Here is a 25,365-nt window from a genome sequence, read left to right on the forward strand (position 1 = left end):
CTCAAAGGGATTTATGGGATGATTTAGTCGACACTCTTATTTGACAAGTGAGGATGATGAAGGTCAATAAAAGAAACTGGCTTGATCAAGAGGACACAGAGGATGTTATGAATTTGGAAAGGAGTTATTATGATTAGCTATATTATTGTTTTTATTTTCTCTTTAAACCGGGTTGTTGCCTTTGTTATTATTATTTTTTTAATCCTAATGTGAGGATTTTATCTTTTTATTGATTTCGGAGAGAGAGGAAAGGGAGGAAGAGAAAGAGAAACGTGGATCGGTTGCCTTTCGCACGTGCCTGACCAGGGATTGAACGTGTGACCTAGGTATGTGCCCTGACTGGGTTCGAACCCACAACACTTTTGGTATATGGGATGATGCTCCAAGATGACACTCCAACCAACTGAGCCACCAGCCAGGGCATAAACCAGGTTTTTTTTTTCTAAGATGTTATTTATTTATTTTTAGAGAGGGAAGGGAGGGAGAAAGAGAGAGAGAGCAACATCAATGTGCGGTTGCTGGGGGTCATGGCCTGCAACCTAGGTATGTGGCCTGACTGGGAATCGAACCTGCGACACTTTGGTTCTCAGCCCGTGCTCAATCTACTGAGCTATGCCAGCCAGAGCTCATAAACCAGGTTTTTATTTAAGAAATTAATAAAAGGATATTTATTGCTTCCATCACTATCCCATACCCAGCACTCGCATAACTTCAGTGTGTGGGGGTGGGGGTTGGGGTGAGATCAGGAGTGTATTTTTGTCTTCCTGCTTTCCTCTGCATAAAGAAAAAATAGCCAGAGACCAAACCTAATTTTTAAGGAGGCTCACATGTCATCTTTGCATAACTTGATGGCAGGAACGAAAATGTCCTGAATCTAACACTATATAATTTCCCCAATTCCATAACACAAACATTTACACTCCCTGTAAGAAAACTGCTCTAATGATGTTTCCTAGCATGACCACTGGTCATACTTATTTTCTCTTTTCTCAGTCATGTGAAGTCATCTTCCTCTTCTCCCTCTTTTCCTTTCCCTTTCCACATTTTCCTTCTCATCCCAATGCCCAATCCTATCGAGTTTGTTGTATGTGTCTAGCTAGCATTTTGCAGTTTGCAAAATGCTTTTCCATGTATTACCCCATCTCATTCACACATCTACCTTATAAAATTGAAAGGCCACATATTAATATTAGTATTTGTATTTTCCAAAGTGAGGGAGTGGATCAGGGTATAATGAACTTCCTGAAGATTCAGGGCTGAAATAAGAATACAGTCTGACCGCAGCAAGAGAGGAACTTATTTTCACTTTTAAATAATGTTATTTCTCTTCTGATTATAAATGTAGTATGGGGTAAGAGGGACCTTTACTAGGTAAAGAACAATACAAACAATAAAAAATAAAGGTAATCAATAACCTTGACATCCAGACATAATCACTGTTAAAAGATTTTTGGAATGTTTTCTATAAAAAACGCATATATAGGAAACTCACATATACTTTGTAATTTGCAAATTTGAAGTCATACTTGATCTATCATTGCAACATATTTTTATCAGTTAAAGTTTAGCATGCATATTTTCCTATTTCAGTAACAGACTTTTGTAGTCTCATATTCTGCTACATTTAAGGTTTTTATTTATCCAATAACTTACTTATGACAATTTCTTCTTTGCATCGTTTTCTCTATATTTTTTGCATGGGTGGATCTTTTGGGGAAATGCAAAAACATCTATACACATTTAACATGAATAAACATGATGGGTATTTAAATTATATCTGTAGCTTACTGTTCCTGTGTTTGTCTACAGAGAGAACTACTGGCTATTGGTTTTTCTGGGATTCATTTATTAATTCACTTATTCCCTTAATAAGTGTTTATTAAGTGCCTATACTCTGGAAGTCCCTGGGCATACACTGGTGAGAAAACAGATCCAGCCTCTACTGTCATGGATCCTGAAGGCCAGTTCCCCTCCCTGAGGTGTTTGAAGCATGCTCAGCTGCCCAGTCAGGCCCTGGGACATGGGGCCCATGTTAACCTACCTGAGAAAGGATTTTCCTTAATGCCCAAACTCCTAACATTGGGCTGCTATCAAGCTGCAGCTCCTGTCATTGTTTTCCTTCTATAGTGTCAGGGGACGAAGCTTTTCTCAGCCTCAGACATGCCTGTGCTTCAGGGAGCCTAGGCCTTGGGGAAAGATCAGCAACAACTTCCTCCAGTGCCGGATTCAGCATAAGGGGAGGTGGATAGGCGGAACTTCTTACACACATTTTCCATCCAGTTCTTTAAATTGCTGTCTGTTTCTGTTTCTCCCCTGGGTTTCTAATGACATATACATTTTATCTTTCCACTTTTTCACCCTTGATGTACCTGCTGCCTCCCTGAGCTTTAACAACAAATAGTGATCATTGAGATTTTATTCTTACTATAGTGTTACAATGATCAGGGAGAGCTTTTCTTTCCTTCCCTCTCCATCCTTATGTTGAATTTTCATTCAACTGCTCTCAAATATACTTTATTTATGTAGGTCAATCTACACTATTCAGTCTCTTAAAACACACACGCTTTTCTCTGCCTCCCCCAATTATCCCCCTTGAATACAGCTAGGCACCTAAAAGTTGCACAATCTGGATATATTACCCTGTCGATTACCAAATTCTGCAGCTCTTACTGAATGAAACCCTCCACAGCTTTCACCAAGCACAAGCAAAATAAAGAAACTTCTCTCGTTTTGTTAACTCACATTTGAGGACCTGTTTTATTACTTTGTTCAATGTGCAGTGGTTAGAGATCCTTGCATTTCTAGGAGTTCGAAGCACGCTGTTGGGATGCCCTACAGCACCATCCATGGTAAAGTCTGAATGGAGGCTGCCCGTCTCCTTTGTCTCCTTCTCAAGGGGATTTAGAGATGCACTCTTTGGCTCAACTGTAGTTTTTCTTTCCCGTCCTTAGTGTTATTCAGTTTGTGTTTTCCATTGTTTGTTTGTTTAGTTGTTATTTACCTTTGCTTTTATTTCAAAGGAGGAAGTGAAAGAGGGATCCAATAATAATAAGGAGAATCATTTATGTAGGGCATAGGAAATGCCAGACACTGTTCTCAGGCATTTATATTTATATTTATATTTATATTTGTATCATTTAATCTTCGAAATAACCCTTTGTGTTAGGTACTATTGCTAACTGCACTTGGGCACTGAGAAGTTAAATACCTTATTCAAGGCCACACAGTTAATGGAGTAAATTTAGAAAGTAAAGACTATCTCTGAAAAGTTGTGTGACTTTGGTCAGTTTCACTTAATGTCTCTGAGGACCAGTTTTGTTTTTTTTTCACCTGTAGTATGGCACTCTAATACCAAGTTAGTAGTTGTTTTCGTTATTAAATAAGATAATATATCAAGTGGTTAGCTCAGCACTCTGCACATTATTGAGCTTAACAAATGTGACTTTTGTTTCTTTTTTCCCATAATGCTGAATAAATATAAGGGATTAACTCTTCAATTATAACTTCAGTATCAGATTCATCACAATGGGCCATTTTGGAAACTATCTTGAGATGTTTATATTCTTATGAAAAATGACTCAGTTTGGTTACCTAAATTATTTTTCCAATTGTGTATTATAAATTTCATGTGACACAGAACAATAGACACTTTGGATGCTATATGTAAAATGTAATCTATATATTTATAAAAATATAAAATGCTATATAGTGTGTAGATAGAGGATAAAGACATGGATTGAAAGGATACATACAAAAATATTCATAGTAGTTGCACCTAAAGAGGAAGGGAGTGAATGAACTTGAGAAAGCATTAAAATAAATTTCAAAATTATCATTTTTTAATTTTGAAAAGATATGAAGCAAATATGAGAAATATCAATGTTGGTTTATTCTAGGAATTCATATATGGTTTTTAATTATATTTTTCCATGGTTCTTTTCTGTATTGTAAAATACAACAACAAGCAAACCTGATCAAATATTTTCCCCACATAACACAAGTCTTATTTCTCTCCAGTTTTTAAAAAAATATTTGGGCTGCCGATGAAGATATTGTCATAATCTTTATGACTATTTGACAGTTTCCACAAGCTGTATAATTTAATGCAACTGCTTTGGGAGAATGTTTTTATTTTATGAAGTCAAAGTAAAGGTAAATTTTTTCACGTTTTTGAAAAGGGTTATGAATCCAAATGAAGTTCTTCTGCACAAAGCCAACAAAAGTCTGCATGAGAATAAATGTCACAGATGCAAGCCATCTTTCTGACAGATCTTGTCAGACTCTATTGGACTGTTTCTCAAAGATTTAAAAAGGGGGTGCTGGGGGAAATGTCTCATTCATCAACACAGGGTGGGAATTATTATGTTGTCGTTAGTCTAAAAGAATATTAACTCTCTCAATCCCAGTTGCAATGGGATAGCAGAAAAAGCAGAACTGTTTGGGCTTCAGCCCTGACTCTGCCACTGCCCTTTGTATAATTCAAGGCCAGTTCTGTCAGCTCTCCAGGCATCAGCTTCCCATCAGGAAAATGAAGGGACTGGTTAGCCTTGCAGGGTCCTAAAGATCCTCCCAGCTCTGAAGCTCTGAAATTTTCTAACTTTATTCTTGCTGACCAATAGCTAAGTTCCTCAAGACAACTTAAAGAAATATTATAATTGTTCTCAGGATCCCCCTAACTATAAGACTAAATGTTTACTCTCTGCCTACATTCCTACAGACTTTATTTTAATCAGCCATCCATCTCAATAGCTAACAGGATGGACAGAATTGGAGGCTCCAGTTTTGGTGGGCTTCTTTCTGTGTTGCTCCTTTCTTTTGGACTCATAAGGAACCCCTTACCCATTTGTACAGAACTTTGGATTTGAAGATTTCATGGAACCCTTCATCAACTAAATACCCTGCAATCCCTATGTGTGAAACACATGAGTTGAAGTTTTAATAACAGGTCCCACTCAACTTTTACTAGTTTAATGGGCTATATTACAGAGTCCTGGAATTGAGAAAGATAAAAGTACATGTTCAACCCTTTTCATGTTGTAGGTGGGGAAGCTGCAGCTAGAAAAGCGAAGTGGTTTGTTAAAGTCTACCCAACTATTTATTCTGCAGCAGCAGGATAGTGGGAGATTACTTCTCGGGATTCACAGCACTGCTTTTGAGATAATTAAGAACCACTCTTTCATTCAGTAAGTTAGAGAGTTTGTCAGGCAATAAGTATTTATTGAGAATGTTTTATGTGGCAGGGACTAGGATCACAGTGAGGAAAAAGTTTAAATGGCTTCTGCTTTCACAGAACTCTACACGCAGTGGGAGTGACAGTAAAAAATGAACAGAAAAATAAATTACAGTTGTGATAGATGCTTTGAAAGAGGAGTATAGGTGCTTTGAGAATTTCAAAAGGGAAGTGGATCTAGAATATGGATTGAGGAAAATTTCCCCAGGGATGTGACATGCAATGTGAAACCTCAAAGGTGAATGTGGGTTAGCCTGGCAGAGCATGACAGGCAGAGTTTCAGAAACAGGAAATGGTATTTGCATCTAACATTTTTTTCTTCAATTAATCTGGAAATACCATGAGCATGTCTTTTGTTCTTCATGCTATATCCACAGTTTAACATAGATTAGAAATTCAGCAAATAAGAAATGGAAGAATGCATGGCCATATTTGATATGTGAGCACAATGATATTATCCTCCTTATGAAATGAATTCTTTTTTTTCAGTAGGGAAGTCAGAGAAAGGTAGAGAAAAGATATGAACTAGACTTTGAAAGTGAAATAGATGTTTGTCCACCTTCTGAGTAGAGGAAAGGCATTGAGGTGGTGGCTCCATCCTTAGCAGATCACGGAGGCGTAGCTATCATGGTGTGTGTGGAGGTGTGAGCAGGTGGTATGGTGGACTATCAAGTGTGTTTAGGAGCATATATGAGGCTGAGTGGGACAATGAAGCTGATAGTGCAGTGCCTTCAATGCCAGACTAAAGCGTTCAGATGCAATCTTAAAATTAAAGAAATTTTTAGTGGGGCCTGAGATCAGATCTGTCTTGCAAAATGTTGCAAGGAGTGGGGAGAGACTGCAAGCTGGTTCTGTACAAGAGTCCCATGGAAACATTGGGGGGCGGGGTGGTGGTGGTGGTGATGGTTGCCCTGGGAGCCATGGTGGTTTCCAGATGTCAAGACAAGAGTTTGGCATAGTCATTCCTTCCATACCCCTCCAACTCAAACCCAAGAGCTAATGTGGATATTAAAACATATTCACAAATACATGATTTATGCTTTCTGTCCCTTGCATAATTATTCCATGACAGTTACCCACTTGTCTCAAGCTTCCAAAACTCTGTTGAAAGAACCACACACAATATTTATTGTAACACAGTTTTTCTTTCTTCTCTCTCAAAATTTCATCTAAAATTCAAGGTTATATACAAGAAGAAGATAAAATGTCTCAATTTTTCACTTTGTTTTCTTTCTTGTCTCTAGGGCCATATTTGTTCCAGAGGTTTCCTCAAGTTAGTCTCTCCTCAAGGAAATCAATGCACTCAACCCAGGGAACGACAGGCTCGTCTTAATGGGAGATTCCACTTAAGCTCTGACCATATCCCCATCACTTTTTTGTGCTTTTTTCCCCACTGTATTTATTTCTCTTTTCTTGACAGAACATGGTTCTTTACAATGTGCTGGAAACATAAATACAATCTATGTATCACTAGAGGGCTGTCACAGACAAACTCACACTTCTTCATCAGTAATGATGGACATTATGGATGCCTGTGTTAAGGATTTATTTTTAAAAACATAGAAAGGGCTGGGTGGTCAGACACACTTCCCTCACTAAGGGTTGCCAAGCACAATGAGGTGAGCGTTGGAATTGGCTTTATGTCATACTTTTAACCTCCTATGAGCAAACTACTTCATTTCTTCAGCTCAGCATCCTCATCTGCAAAACCGGCATAACAATGCGCAGTGCAGTGAATGGGGGTAAACGTCAAGTAAGATCATTTGATTTGCAAGCTTTGTAAATCTTTACAAGGTGCCATACAAATGCAGAGATTTCTGGTTCCTCCATTTGGGTGAAGGGAGTAGCTCTCAGCAAGACCCTCCCAGTAAAGTGGAAGTGTGTAACTGGGTGTAAACATATCAGACCATTAGTGACTATGAATATTTTATGACATGTTACATTTTCAAAATGCCTCCAGACAGCCTCCCTTAATTCTATCCTCACTCTAGTGCTGTAACATAGAATGGAGAAAGGTCTCTACTCTCATTTTTTTTTTTCAAATAAAAACTAAAGACTTAGTGGTAGTCTTTGATTTGTCTAATTCAGGGCTAGAACCCAGGACTAGTGCTAATCAGATACCCCACAGCACTCCTTCTTAGATGGGATAAACCCAAGGGAAATAAATCCCAAGATGGGTGGTTATTGGAAAGAACTGTTCTTCAGGGAGTGTAGTTTTAGTGGGGGCACCCTTGGGTGCACATGGGCAGAAGCAGCCACATGACTTCATGGAAGCCCTCTGTGGGGCAAGGAGAAAGGGAGCCTGAGAAGGAAGGGTCTGGAAGGCTGGTACATCATTCTGTTCTCTGCCCACTGACAGCAAATTACCTTTATTTCCATGTAGCCCTTAATCATCAGTGTCATTCTTTGTGCTTAAATCTATGCTCCCCAACAATCTCATGGAAGGTAGGAATCACATCCTCTTTATTTCCTAAGTTCCCACAGAACCCATGCTATGCCTCTCAAATAATAAATACCAAATCAAGTGGAGGGAAATTCAGAACATCTCTGTATCAGTTTCCTAGGACTGTCGTAATAAAGTATAGTAAAGTGGGTGGCTTAGAACAACAGAAGTTTATTGTCTCACAATTCTGGAGGTCAGAAGTTCGAAATCAAGGTGTGGACAAGGTCATGGTCTTTCTGAAGGTGCTAGACAATAATCTGTTCCAGGCCTCTCTCCCAGATATGGGTACTTCCTTGGTTTGTGGTAGTGTAACTCCAGTCCCCGCATGGCATTCTTCTCTCTGTGTGCATGTCTGTCTCTTTCCATGCCATTCTTTTCATAAAGATGCCGGATATATTGGCTTAGGGACAGCTGAGTGTGACCTCATCCTAACTAATTACATCTGCCACGATCTTATTTCCACATAAGGTCACCTTCTGAAGTACTGGGGGTTTGAATGTCAACATATAAATGTTGGGGGGCACACAATTCAACCCATGGCAACCTCCCTTTGGTCTTATGAGAAACTACCAGGCTCTCAGTTTTTAAGAGCTCATGTGATTAGTGACCAGAAAGCAGCTATTTTTAATAATCTCTCTTTTTCTCCCCTTTACTATGGGTGATGATGCTCTTGCAAGACATTGTCACACTTGACTTGTCGTGAACATAGGTTTACCAGCGTCCCACCACTATCAGCTGGAAATGGGAGAGTGAATTCGCATTCTGGGCAGGAAGGAAGATATTACAGAAGTGCGGCGTGGCCATTCTGCTGACAAGGAGTCAATCTGACAAGACACGTTGTCAATCCCTCAGAAGGCAGAAGTCCCAGATCAAGGGCAAGAAACAAAATGAACACTTAAGACAAAGGCATAAAACAAGTGTACTTGGTTGTGTGACTGGTATCCCAAATCATTCACAAGTTTGATTTCTTCCACTTGGCAGTGTGTGTCTTAGTCTATGCTTAACCCACTCAGAAAATTCAGTGAAGCAATTCAATACAATGGCAACACAGTCACTGCAGGAGGTAGAGCTCTTATTTAGAGTATTTTTTTAAGAATCAATGACAGAATATATCTCAATGTGAAATCTGCAAAGTTCTGAATATATGAAACTAAGTCATTGTGCTTCTGGGTTTTAATGAGGTTACATAATAGTTGAACCAAAAGTCTATTCCTGACTCAATGCCCAACTTGGGTTTTGGGGAGCTTCCGTTGGGATGTCATATCCATCTGAGTCACTGACTGGGCTTTTGCTGTATTTGGTGCCAGAGAACTGATCCACCCAATGTTACTAGAAGTTCCAGCACGAACTCTTCCCATTCTCACCATGCTAGCCTGAGTGGGTATTGCTCTCCCGTGGCCTTAGCTTCTATGTATGGCCTGCTCTCGGCCAATGAATTACAATGAGGCAGATGAGATTTGAAAGGGACACCCTTCTTTGGTTGCCTGGTGTTAGGGTACATCATTTGGCATGCAGAGTTCTGGCTGGGTGTCAAACTCTCAGGCTGCCCCTTTGTTCTGGTGTCCACTCCAATCTTCCCTTTCATTACAGCACAGCTCAAGACAAATGGAAGATTCTACATAGGTTTATCAAGGACAGGGTTCAAGCTTACAGAAGAATTCAGTTCAGAGTTTTTCAACGGGTCACTACTGGGATTAGAAACTCAAGGGTTCACAGGGACCGAGCACATTGTGCAAATGAAGGAGGAAGCCAGTGAAGATGTGGTTAACCTCGAACACTCACGCCCAGCCCAAAAGGGGCAGCAACTCCACAGGCCCAGTTGCCTGTAGCTTTGTTAAAATAATGTCTTGTTCAACAGAGGTTGCAAACCAAGGTATTTCTGTGGCATCTTACAACTGTTTTTTTTTCCTTGTCAGCAAACATAATAGCAACTTAATAATGTGAGCTAAACAGAAGATCTCCAGGCCAATTTGGCCCTCAGGCTCACACTTGGAAATAATCTGGGCTGACAGCTTCCGGGATTATCTGACTTGGGAATTCCTCACGCACCTCTTAATGGATGTTCCACAGTCAATGCAGGTGAGACCTAGGCATACTGACCCACCCTGCTCTTAGCCTTTGACCCCTTGCTGGCAGATATCACCTTTTCTCCTCAGCCTGAAGCTGTGCTCACAAACATCTACTCACCTCGAAGGCCAGGCTTGATAAAGAGAACAGTTTCGAGAGAGAAAGCGTGTAACTTCTGTTACAGGGTGCAGCCAAAAGGGGGGCCCCAAATAGGGATTTGGAATGGGGTCCAGAACTCAAGATGTTCAGAAAATATTAAGAGGTCCTCACCCCTCCCCCGCACAGGTGTGAGCTGGGGGAAGGGACAAATGGCGCAGGGCCATTGAGAGCTGTTCTGCATAGCAACAGCTTTGCAGCTACCCTCTGGTGTGGTCATTTAACACATCTATAACCTTTAACTGGTTGCATAGGTATGTTAAATAGCTGTGGCGGTGCTCTAAGCCAGGGGAATGGAAGTAACTTCCCCACCAAGACATAACTGGAGTCAGGTCCTCCAAGTTATAGTGTCTACGTGGGAGCTTGGAGAAGATTGGCTCCCTGACCTGGAGCCATGCCTGCCCAGACTCATGATGGCGGCCCAGTAAAGCTGGAAGAATATGAGAGTGCTGGCAAGTGTAGCCAATTGTGGGAGGAGTCAGAAATGGGGCTGCAGAGGAAGATTGGTGCAGGGATTTAAACCCAGACGCAGCAGCCATTGCACAGGGAGAACCTTGAGGCCTCAGGAGAGAGAACCACACAGCTTTGCCAGAGTGGGGACTCCCACGGCCATTTGCAGGGGGAACCACACAGTTTTGGTAGAGTGGGGACCCCCGTGGCCATTGTGCAGAGAGGACCACACAGCTGTGGCACTGCAGAGAACCATGTGGCTGTGGCAACAGAAAGGAGAGCCATGAGGCTTTGACAGAGTGGGGACCCTCACAGCTTTAGAAGGGGGAACCACCACCCAGCTTTAGCAGAGATCCCAGCAACACAGCTGATGGTGCCAGGAACCGAGGGGGGCCTACCAGCCGAGACAGATTACTGGGAAGAACTGAAGGTTGCCTGAACCATGGACTTCTATTTTTTTCCCTGAAATATGGTACCCTGGACTGGACAAAGGGGCAAGGAAAGACTGTGTTTATGGGTGTTTTAAGGGACTTTGGGATTTTGATGAAGACATTAGGTCACTACTTTAAGTCTGTATAGCATTAAATAAACATTTCCTTTCCTTTTCACAAATCTCTAGTATTATGAGATGTCTTTCCCATAAGGCGGCGGACATAATGAACCTGGGGGATTCTTTCAGTATTAGTATATCACCTTTGGCCCCCCCTTTTGTTCTGTAACACTTCCTCATCCAAGTTTATTGTTTTCACTTTTTAATTGATGTTTGAATCATTTCAAACATCATGCGTGGTTCTCTCTCGCGAGGCCTCAAGGTTCTCCCTGTGCAATGGCTGCTGCGTCTGGGTTTAAACCCCTGCACCAATCTTCCTCTGCAGCCCCATTTCCGACTCCTCCCACAGTTGTCCCCCTTTGCCAGCACCATTTGCCCCCACCCTACCCATGCCCAGCTCCCACCCTCAACCCCACCTGCCCTTGGCTCCATCCATGGAATGCAGGTTTAAAGCCTGAGCTCCATTCATTCAACAAATATTGACTGTGTGACCACACATAGGCAGGTACTTTTCAAAGTATATGTATGTATGTCATTGAATTTATTACATGTCCAGGAGACAGAATTTTAAAAAAATGAATAAATAGAAAAGATAAAACTGAAACTCAGACACAGGCAAGAGTATGGTGGTTACCAGAGGGAAGGAGATGGGCAATAGTAAAGGGTAAAGGGGGCCAAATATATGGTGACAGAAGACGACCTGACTTTGGGTGGTGGGCACACCGCAGTGTGCAGATCATGTATCATAGAAATATGCATTAGAAACCTATATGATTTTATTAACCAATGTCACCCCAATACATTTAATGAAAAATTAAACATAAGAAAAACACTATTTTTAATGAAAATTATTACAATGAAGAAAAGTATGAAAAAGATAATTTGAGAATGGTGGCATTAGGGCAAAAATAAAAGAAGGTGATGAGTTAGAGAAGGATGGTGGGAGGGTGGAGTTCTACCTAGATCCCCTCTCAAGAAAGCCTCTCTGAGGAGGAATCTTGAGTAGGGTTTTTCAGAAGCAGAGCCTGAGGTGGGGATTCCTGAGTGGTTTATTTAAACTATGCTTTCAGGTGAAGGGGAACTAGACAAAGAAGAGGGCAGGGAAAAGAATGCAAAATAGGGATGGGATCTCAGCTGTGAGTTCCTTAAGCCTGGCCCCACCAGGAGCTCTAGAACATTAATTACACCACACAGCTGGTAGCTGGTACCATCTTGAAGCAAGAGGGCTGTCTCTTTGTATCTCCCAATCAGCCAGTCAGGCAGGCAGTCATTGAGTCATTGGCTTTGGTGCAAACCCTGGTGGGGAGAACACAAACTCAGCCTAGAGGACAATTCTTAGTAAAGGGTGACAGCTGTGAGCTGTTAACAACCAATGCATCTGATAGCTGGGGATGGGTCCATCAGCATAGCAATGGGGATCTGAGTAGTTACCAACCAAATTCACTATTGGGGATGATATTTGATTTTGGCCTTGGAAATCTGAAAGAATCAGTCATGCACATATCTGGAAGAAGAGAACTTCAGGCAGAAAGAACGGCAAGTGTCCCTCTGCATCATGGGAATGAGCCTGGCCTGTGTTCCTGGGGCTCAGTGGGAACACGGAGTCTGGGATGAAATACAGCTGGAGGAGTTCATGGGCATCAGGACATGTGTGCGTAGTTTGGTGAGTGCTATGGAAAACTCATTATAACATTTTAAGTGAGAAGAGATATGATGTATCTTAAATTTCAGAGTAAGTTTTAAGGTTCCCTAGTGGAGGATAAATTGTAGGGGAAGCATGAATAGAGGCAAGAGACCGGTTAGGTTACTGCAGTGTCCAGCTGACAGATCACGGGCCTTGGACTAACAGCGGCCATCATAAAGATGAGAGGCAGTTAGAGTTTCAGAATATTCCAGAGGAAATGCTGACAGGTTTCCTGATGGATTGGATTATGAGGTGAAGGAAAAAGAGGAATCTTGCTTAAATCTTTCACAGTAGTATTGGTGAAGAATTTTCTACTCTAAATCTGAGCCTGCAAAATTTAATTAGCTCCAAAAGACGATACATATTTGGTAGAATGGGGAGCAAGCAGATGGGATATCTGGAAACTGCCAACCTTTCACCTTTTTTGGGGGGGAGCATCTAGGAGATAAAGAGAAACAAACAAATAATATAAAAGGCAGCCAAGAAAGATAAAACAAGAGAAATATCCCCATGTTGAGACTGCTGCTTCCTAGCCTCTGTGGCCTTTTATACCAAGTCTGGCATCCCGATTCAATGTGGTCCCCTCAGGCAAGATGCTGATAAGTGACAAGATAGGGCTTATGACAAGGACTCAGACTCCTTTTAGGCAGGCTCTTTTCCTAAACTTTAAGAAAGCCTTCTTTGGAGGGACTGTGCTTTGGACCTGCCCTTTTCAGCCCCACATACATGGTCATTTATAGACATTAGATTGCTTTCTTCCTTCCATTCATCAGCCCTGTTTGTCCCCCACTGGCCCAAATGCCTTCCCGCTGGGTCTGCTATTTCCCTCTGCTTCAAATCCCTACTCCTCTCCCTTGCCATTTCTCCCCTGTTCCACTTACAATTTATCTTGGTCTGACCTTTGGATAAGCTCAAGAACTACAGCAATATGTGCTCTTTAAATACTGAAAAAGAGTGTATGTTTAAAAGAAAGGTTTGATTAAGACAGACAGTTTAAAGTTCAGGCATTTTTCAAACCTGCTTGATGTGAATGGCATTGCCTATAAAATGATAAGAGAACTGTCACAATTAGTCCTTTGGCTCACAAGGCACTTTCACTCTTTGCAAAAACAACAGGAATAAAGGAGAGAAATCCAGGTCCTGTTAGCAGAGAATATTTTCTAGCTAAGAGTTTCCACAGATTCTTTTAAAAATCAGGATGAACTGGTAATTGATGTTAAAATCTATCTACTAAATACACCGGCACTGGACACCTTCCAAGGACCGTGAGACAACCCAGGACTTCCGTGCACCATCTCCTATGTTAAGCAGACCCATACTCCTTCAATTGGCTCAGTTAAAAACTATGGAACCTGAGCAAAACACCTCTTTGGTGCCTCAGAAACTTCATCCGTGAAGCAAGGATAATCAGAGTATCTATATGAGAGTGGTTGTAAAGATTAAATATGAGAGGCTGCATCGACAATTTAGGGTAGAGACTGGTGTACAGTTAAGTACTAAATAAACAAAGGTTATTAGCATAAAATGGTGCTATGGCTTGGAAGTTCAGTGATAAGTGACAAGATTCTTGGGGGTCTTTGATGAGCCCATATAAAGAGAACTCAAGGACATAGAGGAGAGTATTAGAATCCATCATGGAGGATAGAATTTCAAGTTTTATCTGTTAATAAAACCTGAATGAGAATGTAAGTTTTTGAGAAAAGGAAGAGAGAGAAAAACAGAATATTAGGCACATCATGGGAAGGTGGTTAAGTCTGAGCTCAGAAGATCTTGCCAAATTCACAGTGTTCCCGAGGTCCATACCTGAGCCTGGATATGACAGCAATTTTCTTTGATTTCTTGTCTTTTCATTTCTGTATGACTCTATCTAGGTCTGCTGACAGTGTCAGTGATAATAAAATTCAACATTATGTCTCTTCTTTGAATTTATGGGGAAAGTATTTAATAAAAAGTAGAAATTCTATAAATCAGATAGACTGTACATGGTGATATACTGAGATAAAATGAATATTTAAGCACCTGAGCATTTTTAATATTCAGAATAGTGTTTCTGATAAACACAAAGGTACATACATTATATACTAGAGTTGAATCTTTTAAGATGTCAGGGCTAACCATGGAGAGATTTACTATTTGGCTTTGTTATAAATGGAAAGTATTTTTTTGGCCATTTTTATTGTAGTTTTTCTATTACCAGTTAGCCCCCTTATACTCCTTTCCCCCCAATAATCCCCACACTGTTGTCCATGTCCATGAGTTCTTTTTCCTTTTTGCTCAATCCCTCCACTCTCTCCCCCCACATGGTTGTCAGCCTGCTCTCTATGAGGCTGTCTCTATTTTGCTTATTAGTTCAGTTTGTTCATTAGATTCTACATACAAGTAAAAACATGGTATTTGTCTTTCTCTGACTAGCTTTTTTCACTTAGCAGAGTATTCTGCAGGTCCATCCATGCTGTTGCAAAGCATAAAACTTCTTTTTTTTTGAGGCTGAGTAGTATTCCATTGTGTAAATGTCCCATAATTGTTTTATCCACTCATCTACTGATGGACACTTGGGCTGTTTCCATATCTTGGCTATTGTAAATAACATTGCAATGAACACAGGGGTGCTTATGTTCTTTTGAATTAGTGTTTTGAGTTTCTTTGGATATATTATCATGTAAAGTATTTCTTAATCATCAAACAACCAGTGTAAATTTTTGAGCTTATCCCACACAATGTGGAAAAGCAAATTAACATTTTCTTTTATTTAAGCCATAATTTCCAGATGTTTCCATTCATTGTTTTAAATATATGTGTATATTTAAAATGTGTGTTTGTATGTATATACAGAGCCAGGTTTGCATCAGGAAGCAGCATAAACAAAATAAATGAAAAGGGCTATTACAGGGTTTATTTGCAAAGTACGGACTTGGTTAAAGGAAATCAAGATATTTTGAAGCACTTGTGAGTTATTTTTCTTTTCATTAAAATTTACCCCAGCCACATGCCCTTCAGACAGAGGGCACTTGAGTGGCCACATTGGGACCACATGACTTTCCCTAAGTGGACAGAATTGAATGGGCCAAAGTGGGCACCTCGCCGGGGGGAAATCCAAAGACAGGGTTCATTCCTTCTCTCTTGGTCTTGTTGTCTCCCTGTCTTCCTTTCTTCTCACTCCTGAATTTAGATACAGAAGTTTAGTCATGTACATGGTGATGGCACCCATATTAACAGGTCACTGAGCACTATGGTTATCCAGTTTTTGCCATACCTCACAGAGCCCTGAGAGACACACCGACAGCAAGAGACTCAGAGAGGGAGCAGTTCCTCAAAGAAGATAAAGGAGGGAATCTGAGATCACAGAATATTTGGGCCCAGTGGAGAGGGAGAGTGTAATAATGAGTCTGGCCACATTTTTATTGTTGGACTGCTGACAGCTTTCAAGCACCCTGGGGCCCCTCTTCTCTTCTGCCCCACATCTAGCTCACTGGTAAGAAAGCCCGGGTGCTCCCTTCCTTGGCACTAGTGGGAAGTCTAAACTATGCAAGATGCAAGACCCCACTGGAGATTCCTCACTCCTGTCCCAACCCCTAACAGCAGTCAACCCCAAAGCCATTTGCCCAGACCTGCTTTCTCAAGCCATTTTGCACTGCTTGAGACCTTGCCCTACACTCCCCAGAAAGACTTATTATGGGAATAATAAATCTTTTCATAGTCTCTTGGTGTGTATGATATTATCACTTTCGAAATCCAAACTAAATTTTAGAGAGGAGTCTGTTCTCTTTCTGTGAGATGACCACACCAGAAAGAGAGAGAGCAGTTCCCGACAGTTTAGTCACTCAAACGCACACATTTGCTCCATTTTTTTTCTCCTTTGGTGCTTGTGAGATTCCTTCCTTTAATCCACTTCTAAGCTCTATCAAGATTAGCTTTGATGGCTGTATGTTCTGGGACATCAAGTGATCTCTGCTTACAACACCCAATGACCCCTCACTTAGCCCATAGACCTGGTAAAACACAGATGCCTCTTCCTGCAGCTCATAAGTGTTGCTGACTCATTTAATTTTATTGTTTTGGTCCTGGCACACCCGAGAAATGGTTGTTCCTCACAAACAGAAACTTTATACTTTTGTTATGTAAAAATAATAATCAGCCTGACTATAGATAAAGTTAAATCACAGGAAATGGCTGACTCATAAGCAGCAGGAGCGAAGGTGTGGAAAAGGCAGAGACGGTGTCACTGGTACTGAAATGGTGTAGCCTCCTGGGGAACCACGGTGGAGTCATTCTTCCTGGCTGTCAGGATTGCCGTTAATTTTGCCTGCAATTGCCAGCAAAGTGCAGGAAGATGTATGAGAATGAATTATTGATTTTCACTTGTATTCTAATTGGAGCAGGTTTGCAGCTGATTTCCAAGCAACTCTTCTCATCTTCATGGCAATAAATACAAACATCAATCTAACTTATCTCTTTGAGTTAGCATATTTTATGATACATTGTATTTTTGAAACAACTAACCCTTTCCTTATTATAATCAGCAGATGAAGAGCTACAGTAGACAGATTCTTCCATCATACCAAAATTTAAAAATAGCAACTTGCAGTAAAAAAAAAAAAAGATTCACGGAAGGTGAACATAATTTGTGGAAGGTTTTAAATACAATAAGTCTTAACAGGTCTGAGGACCTCAGGTTCCTGTGGAGAATAGTTTTGACAGTGATTGAAGAATATGTTCCTTCCCTCAAACTCAGTTCTTTATGTTATGAGAGCTTTGCTTTACTTATGTGAACCTCTGTGCTTCTGTGACTTCTTCCAGTCTCCCATCCCCCCACCCTGCAAGAAGAAAGGCAGCATCTCTTGTGTTCCGAGCTAAACTGCACCATTCTGAAAGCACTCACACTATGTATCTCTTTGCTTGCTCTGTCCTCTGTAGTATGAAGAACTCTTGTCCCCGTCCTTCCATTGGCTTAGGAGACAATGCTTTCAAAGAACCACTTGGATGGCTGTTGGCCACAAAGCAGGCCCCTTGCTGCTCAGCAGCTGTTTGAAATCTTCTGGTCCCAACCTGCATGAGGATTTGATCTTTCACTATTTTATTTAATGAGGATGGTGACAGACTCACAGCTTCAGAACAGTGCACCTGTCCAAAATAGACCTGCACTTTATCAGAAGCCCTAATAATTCAAAAACATTTCAGTATGGTCTCTACAAAAAGACACACTGTCATCTCTCTCAAGCTGAGAAATGAGGTTCACCAACTCAAACAGACTTTTCTGGGGAGAAAATTTTAATTAGCTGCAGACTATGCTCATTAAAAATTTATCTTCTTAAATATTGTTCTTTCAACATTCTTCATTATGACTGATTTAATTTTGAAGACTCTTTGATAATATTGTAATTATTTTAGGTCGTAATTATTTTTTCAAAGTATGCATCCTCTGCGTGTGTACTATATTCATACATATATTTCCTTGCATGTTAAAAAATATAAAAACCAGATAATTTTTTATATCCTGAAGTAAAATTTAATGAAGAACAATAGCTTCTATTCCTGGAGATTACAAGGACAGCATGGCTGAATTTAAACCAGAAGTTCTGTGAACATGATTAGCCCAAGACATATTTTTCCGTGCTGCAGAACCATTGTGAGATGGCTCCATATGCTTAATTGCCTTTATTTGTTATTTCATGCTCACCTTCCAATTAGAGCAGAGCTGCAGAGCTGCAGGGAATGGGGGTGGGGGCTCGGGGGTGCCAAAGAGGGGACAGCTATGCCAAAAGAAAATCTGTATCATTTTATGAGATAGGAGCGTCCAGCCCAGGAAAAGATGGTCTGACTGACGAGCCGATCTTCTGTATGAGGACATGGGTGACTCCTTTAGTTGTGTGAATTTGGGCACACAGAGAACTCTCCTTCATCCTCTTTGAAATATTTCCCTTTTCATTTACTTCAACATACGTGTATATAAAGGGCCTATTTATGCCTGGGGCTGAGCCTGATGTGAGGTGCAAAGATGGAAAAGAGGCCTCTCCTATCTTTAGAGAGTTTATAGCATAGAGGAGCATGCAGAAAGGAAGGGAAGACGTTCCAGTCCAGAGTGATACAGGTTATGATAAGGGGAAGCCTGGAAGCTATGGAGCATGGAATGGGAACACTCACCTAGTCCTTGGAGCCAAGGGAAGCTTCCTGAAGGAATCACAGACTGACACCTGAAGGACCAAGAGAAGCTAGGTCAAGAGAAAGAGAACAGTAGGAAAAAGCCAAAACCTGATGGATGGAAGAGAGTGTCGGGAATAAAAGCTTGGAGGCAGAGGGACCACGTCCTATCGTGATTCTATAATTTGTTAGTGGTTTGGCCTTGGGCAGCCACTTGCCTGTTTTGAACCTCAGTTTCCTTATCTGCAAAATATGGATAGTAATATTTATCTCTTGGCATTATTGAAAAGTAAATGAGATAATATATGTAAAGTGCTCCCATTGTTAGGAAAAGATAAAAACTCAACTTCAACCAGTTTAAAGATAAAGGGCAAGGTATTGGAGGGTTATTGGGATGTGCTCTAGAACTTGAAGACCTTACAGAATGCAGGCGCGTGGCTGTGTCACAAAACCAACCGAAATTCAAATGCCATTAGGGCTCTCTGCTCATATCAATTTTCATTTGCATGTGGATGTTTTACTTCCTTCCCACTGAACATCAGCATTTTATTCATCTTGATAATTACAGTCAGCTCCTGAATTTTATACGTTTGGAAGAAGTTACTCAAAGAGAGTCTGCTTCTCTTTTTTTTTTTTTAAAGATTTTATTTATTTATTTTTAGAGAGGGAAGGGAGGGAGATAGAGAGAGAGAGAAATATCAATGTGCAGTTGCTGGGGGTCATGGCCTGCAACCCAGGCATGTGGCCTGACTGGGAATCGAACCTGCGACACTTTGGTTCGCAGCCCACGCTCAATCCACTGAGCTACGCCAGCCAGGGGTGAGAGTCTGCTTCTCTTAGTTCTAGTTCCAAAATTCTCAGGAAAGGACTGATCAGATGCCCAACCCTATACTACTTGTGACCAGCAGGTGAGGTCATAATATATTCACATGGTGGCTCCTGAAGTGACTTTGATCATGAAGGCGGAATTGTCAGAGGAGAAAGGAGTTGGAGAGGCAGATCCATTACTGGTTCTTAAAAACACTAATTAAAGCTATGCACCTTTGGTGTACATCTCCTACATGTCATGCATAGTGCAAAGAACTTTAGATGCAATGTCTAATTAAATGTGAGCCTCATGAGATCATTACTATCATTAGCTCCATATCACCGATGAGGAAACTAAGTTATAGAGAAGGTGTCACTTGCTCAGGCTTCATCAGGCTACTCAAATAAAAAGCCAGGATATTAAACCAGGTTTGCCTGTCTGAAAGTTGAGTTACTGACTATTATTGACTTTTAATTTAATAAATGTCTCTTTTCAGTGATAGACCAGAATTCCGCTTCCCTTCACTGAACAGAAGAATTCTGAACCCTGGTGAGGTGAGAACAGCTCTTTCCTCTGTCTCTTCAGCATGCAGGGCCAGGCAGGGACTGCAGGCAATTCTTCCACGAACATGAAAGCTGGAGCCTACCTCAAAGGCAGGAGCACTTCAGGTGCTGCAGGTCACAAAGCTTTGATGTGATTCTGCTACCTGTGTCTGTGTCATCTTCTGCTTTCCAACAGAGTTTAAATACCACGCCTTTCATGCTAAAAGTGACTTTCACGTATGGGTGCTGATTTTTTATGAACTTTAGTGATATTAGTCCTCATTTCACCCTATAGATCTCACTAGACGTTAAAGAGAAATGATTCTTTGATTCTAAAAAGGGATGTGGGGAAATTCTACTAGCAATTTTTAAAAGACAGATGCATTTGTCCTGGGCAGGTGTCTCAGTAGGTTGTTCTATACACCAAAAGGCTGCGGGTTCGATTCCTAGGCAGGCTACATACCTAGGTTGCAGGTTCTATTTTGGTTCGGTTGTTAATGGAAAACAGATTGATGTTTCTCTCTCTCTCTCTCTCTCTCTCTCTCAATTTCTCTCTTTCCTCACCTTCCCCCCTCTCTAAGTCAATAAACATATCCCTAGGCGAGGATTAAAAAAAAATAAATAAAAGACAGATGCACTTAGTGCCTGCAAATTGATCCCAGATTGATTAAGGAATGGAGCAAAGTCTGAGTTGATTTGAGGTTTTTCAATAGGGCTTTATAATAAATGAATGTATCTCCCAATAATGTTCTTTGACATTGTGGGTGGATCAGAACACCCACCTCGAGTTTCTTCACTCCGGTCTGCAGGGTGTGTTCATCTGTTGGTGCTTCAGCAGAGGATGAGGGCACTTACGGCTTTGTTGAGAAGGAAGGGGGTAGGGAGAGAGATTGCAAGTGTATCTGTTCATTAGTTCCTTTGTTCATTTATTCAACAAGCAGTTATTGAGGTAAAGAAAAATGTGACTGAGGAAGGGATACAATAGTAGTTTAACTTCTACCTGAAATGTATTACTTTAAAGTTTCAAAGCGAATATGCCAAAATATTAAGAGTTGTTTAAAGCTTATTGTAGGTACAACGACATTTATTTTAAAGCCAAGTGTATTGAATATACTATATAACATTTTGTTGGAGATGAAAAATAAGAGAAAAGGAAATGTATTTTCATTCCCACAAGTACTAAAACCAATCCATTTTGCTTCTGCTTTTTTAAAAAAATGCACTATTATCACTTTGTACCTGTAAATCCTAATGTGCCAGCACCATGTGGGTTTCAAGGCCAGGTTCATTGGCATTCTTTCTCTGGGCTCTGTGTTTGGCTAGGGGTTGGGGTGGTACATTTTGGAGCTAGAAATTAAAAAGACATATCACATTTGAAGGCACAGACCTCTCGGATTTTTCCCTCTTCAATGAAAATATAGAAACTTCCTGTTTGAAATGTTACCTAGTATACTTACCATGAAGAAACTTAAGCCTCAAGCAGAATTTATCATTTATCCTAGAATTTTACGTTGCTCTATCCTGAGCTTGAAGACACAGGACAAGTCACTCTTCTAAATCTTGTTTCCCTCATATATCAGCTGGGAAAAATTAAAATATTGGTAATCATGTGATAGTTTGTTATAAAAGGAGGTGGATTTACTCTAATGCTAGTAAAGTGTCTCAAGGCATCATTTATACAGATTTTCTCCAAATTTAGTATCTACATTTTGTATTTGTAGTTTTGTATTGTTTTTCTTAAGAAAAGCCTCCTAATTGACTATAATTGACAATTGACTACTTTCAGGCCTCCTAATAGTGTGTCTAGATCTGCCTCTGGCTACAAAGACTAAGTGAGATATTATTATAAATATAAAGCCTTAAGAAAGCGACTTATATGAAGAAGAGAGAGACAGAGCAAGGGAGAGAGAGAAATTTTAAGGAATTGGCTCACGTGATTTTGGAGACTTGGTAAATTCATGATCTGTCAGGCAGGACAGCAGATTGGAAAATCAGGAAGAGTTAGCTGATGTCGCAGCCTTCGGTCACAAATTCATAGGTCAGCCAGGCACACTGGAAATTCAGGGTACCAGGGTGTCTACATTGCAGTCCTGAGGTAGAATTTCTTCTTTCTCAGCAAACCTCAGTTTTTGCTCTTACAGCCTTCAACTGATTGGATGAGTCCCCCTCACATTATCAAGGGTAATCTCCTTTACTTGAAGTCAACTAATTATAAATATGAAATCGTAGCTACAGAATACCTTCTCAGCAACAACCAGACCAGTGTTTGACCAAACAGCTGGACCTCATAGCCTAGCCATGTTGACATGCAACATTAACTACTGCACAAAGTAAGTGCTCAACAAAATACTCTGCAAGGTCTTAACTCATTTTTCTCCTCCTCCTCCTTCTTCTTCTCTTTCTTATAATTTATTTTTATTTTTTGCTTTATTATAGCCTGAATGTCCAGAACAGAACCTAGAATTTGAAAGGTCCTAAAAAACATCTTTTTGAAAAAAATAATGTATAAAGAAATGTAAGAATATATGAATCAGTGAATAAATATATACTCACTAACAAACAGCTAATATATGGACCCTTCAAAATGGCTAGCATGGTGAAGGTCAATGAGTTTGGCTGGGCAGCACAACAGGTGGCGACAAATAGTCTGCTCTTTATCTTGTATTTTTGTCCTGGTCCCCAAGCCCACATATTAATGAAAGGTTATAAACAAATTTTGAATTCTGAGGAAGAAGTGGTAAATCCTGTGTTCTCAGTGTAACTATTTTACTTGCCCAGAGAAAAAATAGCCTTAGTATATCCAACAGTTATACTTTCGCAATTACGATCATCTCCCCTCTCCAGGGATTTGCCTTCTGCAGTTTTACTTGCCTATGGTCAACCATGGTTGAAAAATATTAAACAGAAAATTCCAGAAATAAATAATTCATCAACCTTAAATGGCACACTGTTCTGAGTACCGCGGCGGAATCTCACGTTGTGACCCCAGGGACGTGAATCTCCTGCCCTCACTGTACATGCTGCCTGCTTGTTATCACTTAGGAGCCAGGGACTCTTGAGGTATCATAGTATTTGTGTTGAAGTCACCCTTATTTTACTTAATAATAACCCCAAGGTACAACAGTAGTGATGCTGGCAATCGGACATGCCAAAAAGAAGCTGTAAAGGGCTTTGTTTAAGTGGAAAGGCAAAAGTCCTGGACTTAATAAGGAAAGAAAAAACTATGTGCCAAGGTTGCTAAGGACTATGGTAAGAATAAATCTTCTATCCATAAAATTGTGAAGAAGGAAAAAAAACATATTTGTTTTGCTAGTGTACTTCAAACTGCAAAAGTTATGTCCAGAGTGAGTGATAAATGTCTTAATTAAGATAGAAAAGGCATTAAATGTGTGAGTGGAAGATTAGCCGAAAGTGTTTTCTGATTGACAGGAGTGGGTTGCACCAGAAAGCATTGAGCCTGTGTGAAGACTTCAGCAAGGGATCCCTTAAGACAGCGAGTAGGGGGTGGTTCCACAGATTCAAAAACCAGTCTGGCGTTTTGTCATCTCACATCACCACAAGAAGGGTGAGTATGGTATAGTAAGGTGTTTTGAGAGAGAAAGAGAACATTCATATAACTTATTACAGTATATTGTTATAATTATTTTATTATTAGTTATTGTTCATCTCTCATTGTGCTAATTTATAAATTTAACTTTATTGTAGGTACATATGCATAGGAAAAAACATAATGTATATAGGGTTTGGTACTATCCATGATTTCAGGCACCCACTGGGGGCTTGAAATATATCCCCAAAGGATGAAGGGAGACTACTGTACTTTTCCCCAGTTGTTGTTGAAATGAAACTGAACTTAAGAAGCATAAGAAACATTTTCCTTTTAATCTGGACTGTTCACAAGACGGCATTCAGTCAAATATCCTTACCTTTGCCTTTCTGACTTTTTTCATGTTCAGGGAAGTCAGTTCAATTGTCCCCTTTCTCCCACTCTTATCTATCTCTTAATTCAAATGTTCATTCTTCATAAGCGACTCACAGAGTGGAAGGTGGCAGGCAGGAGAATTATGTCCTAAAATTTAATAATCACTTCCCTCTCATTCAGGAGAATCTCGTAGGCTTGCCCTTAGAGGGCTAAGGTGAGATGGATTAAAATAAATCCACTTTCCTTTTCTTGTGTGACTCTAGTGTGATGCCTATGCTGAGCAACCCCAGGAATCAGATCATTCTGCTTTTCTATGCTGTTAATCAAGCGTCTCTGGAGATCAAAGACAAAAGCCGTGTTTCTTTGCATCTCAGTTCCAATCTCTACTCAGTAGCTTGCTTCAAAATGGTTCCTCCTTCCTGGGAACATGTGTGTCTTTATCCAAATGCCAATTACATTTGTTCCCTTGGCATGATCAGACAAGACTTCTCACCCCCATCTTGTGAGTGCTTTGTGTATCTGACTTATGATTTACACCCATCGGACACTGGCTCGCCCTACGGCCTCTGGAGTGCGAATTCCCACTAGTGATTGAAACTAAGGTAAAATCTCCACACATGTCTGAGCCAAGTGTCCTGAGCCAATGTGGAGAGCCACATAAACCTGAAGACTAGCGCTGCCATTGGACATGGATTCTCTACTTTTTTATAAGTTGAACTTAAGGGCCTTGAGAGGTAGGTGCATTATAGTGTATTTGTCCATTCCTTTATTTCTCCACTTCTTCTTAGAACTCTATTGTCCCTTCCCTTCCACATACAAGTATACACAGAGGTGTGGATCTTCAAAGTCATCTGATAATATGTGACCACAACTCCTTTTTACACATGTTTGTGTAGCAGTAAGTACTTAACTCAATCAGATTTTCTGCACTGGGACTTGGAAATTTAATTCTCAGACACTACTTCACTCTCTTTGGCTCATGAGGACTATGAACTGATATAAAGCCAGAGTTGGGATAGCCATTGCTTGAAACACTAGAGAGATCTGATATGCAGAGAGAGAGAGAGAGAGAGAGAGTGAGTGATGCAGGCGACACTGTCATGCTCCCTGAAAGGAAACACCCACAGAATGTGATGAATTTTTAGCTCCTGGTTTTAAGTCCCTGAGAGGTTATGGCTGTCCTTTCTGCACATCTGTAAGGTGAAGTTTTGGTCCTTTTATTGATTCTTTATTGTACATAAGTTAGTGTAAGTGGATTGCTGTTACTTGCCACCAAAAAAAGCCTTGATTAAAATATTCCATGGAGTCTATACTAACCAAAGTTAGTGCTATTTATTGTGGAATCATCGATTTGATACAAAAAGAAGTATCATGT

This window comes from Phyllostomus hastatus, unplaced genomic scaffold (genome assembly GCF_019186645.2).
Source record: "Phyllostomus hastatus isolate PE091 unplaced genomic scaffold, TTU_PhHast_1.1 phas_scaffold_585, whole genome shotgun sequence".
In the NCBI taxonomy this organism is placed as follows: Eukaryota; Metazoa; Chordata; class Mammalia; order Chiroptera; family Phyllostomidae; genus Phyllostomus; species Phyllostomus hastatus.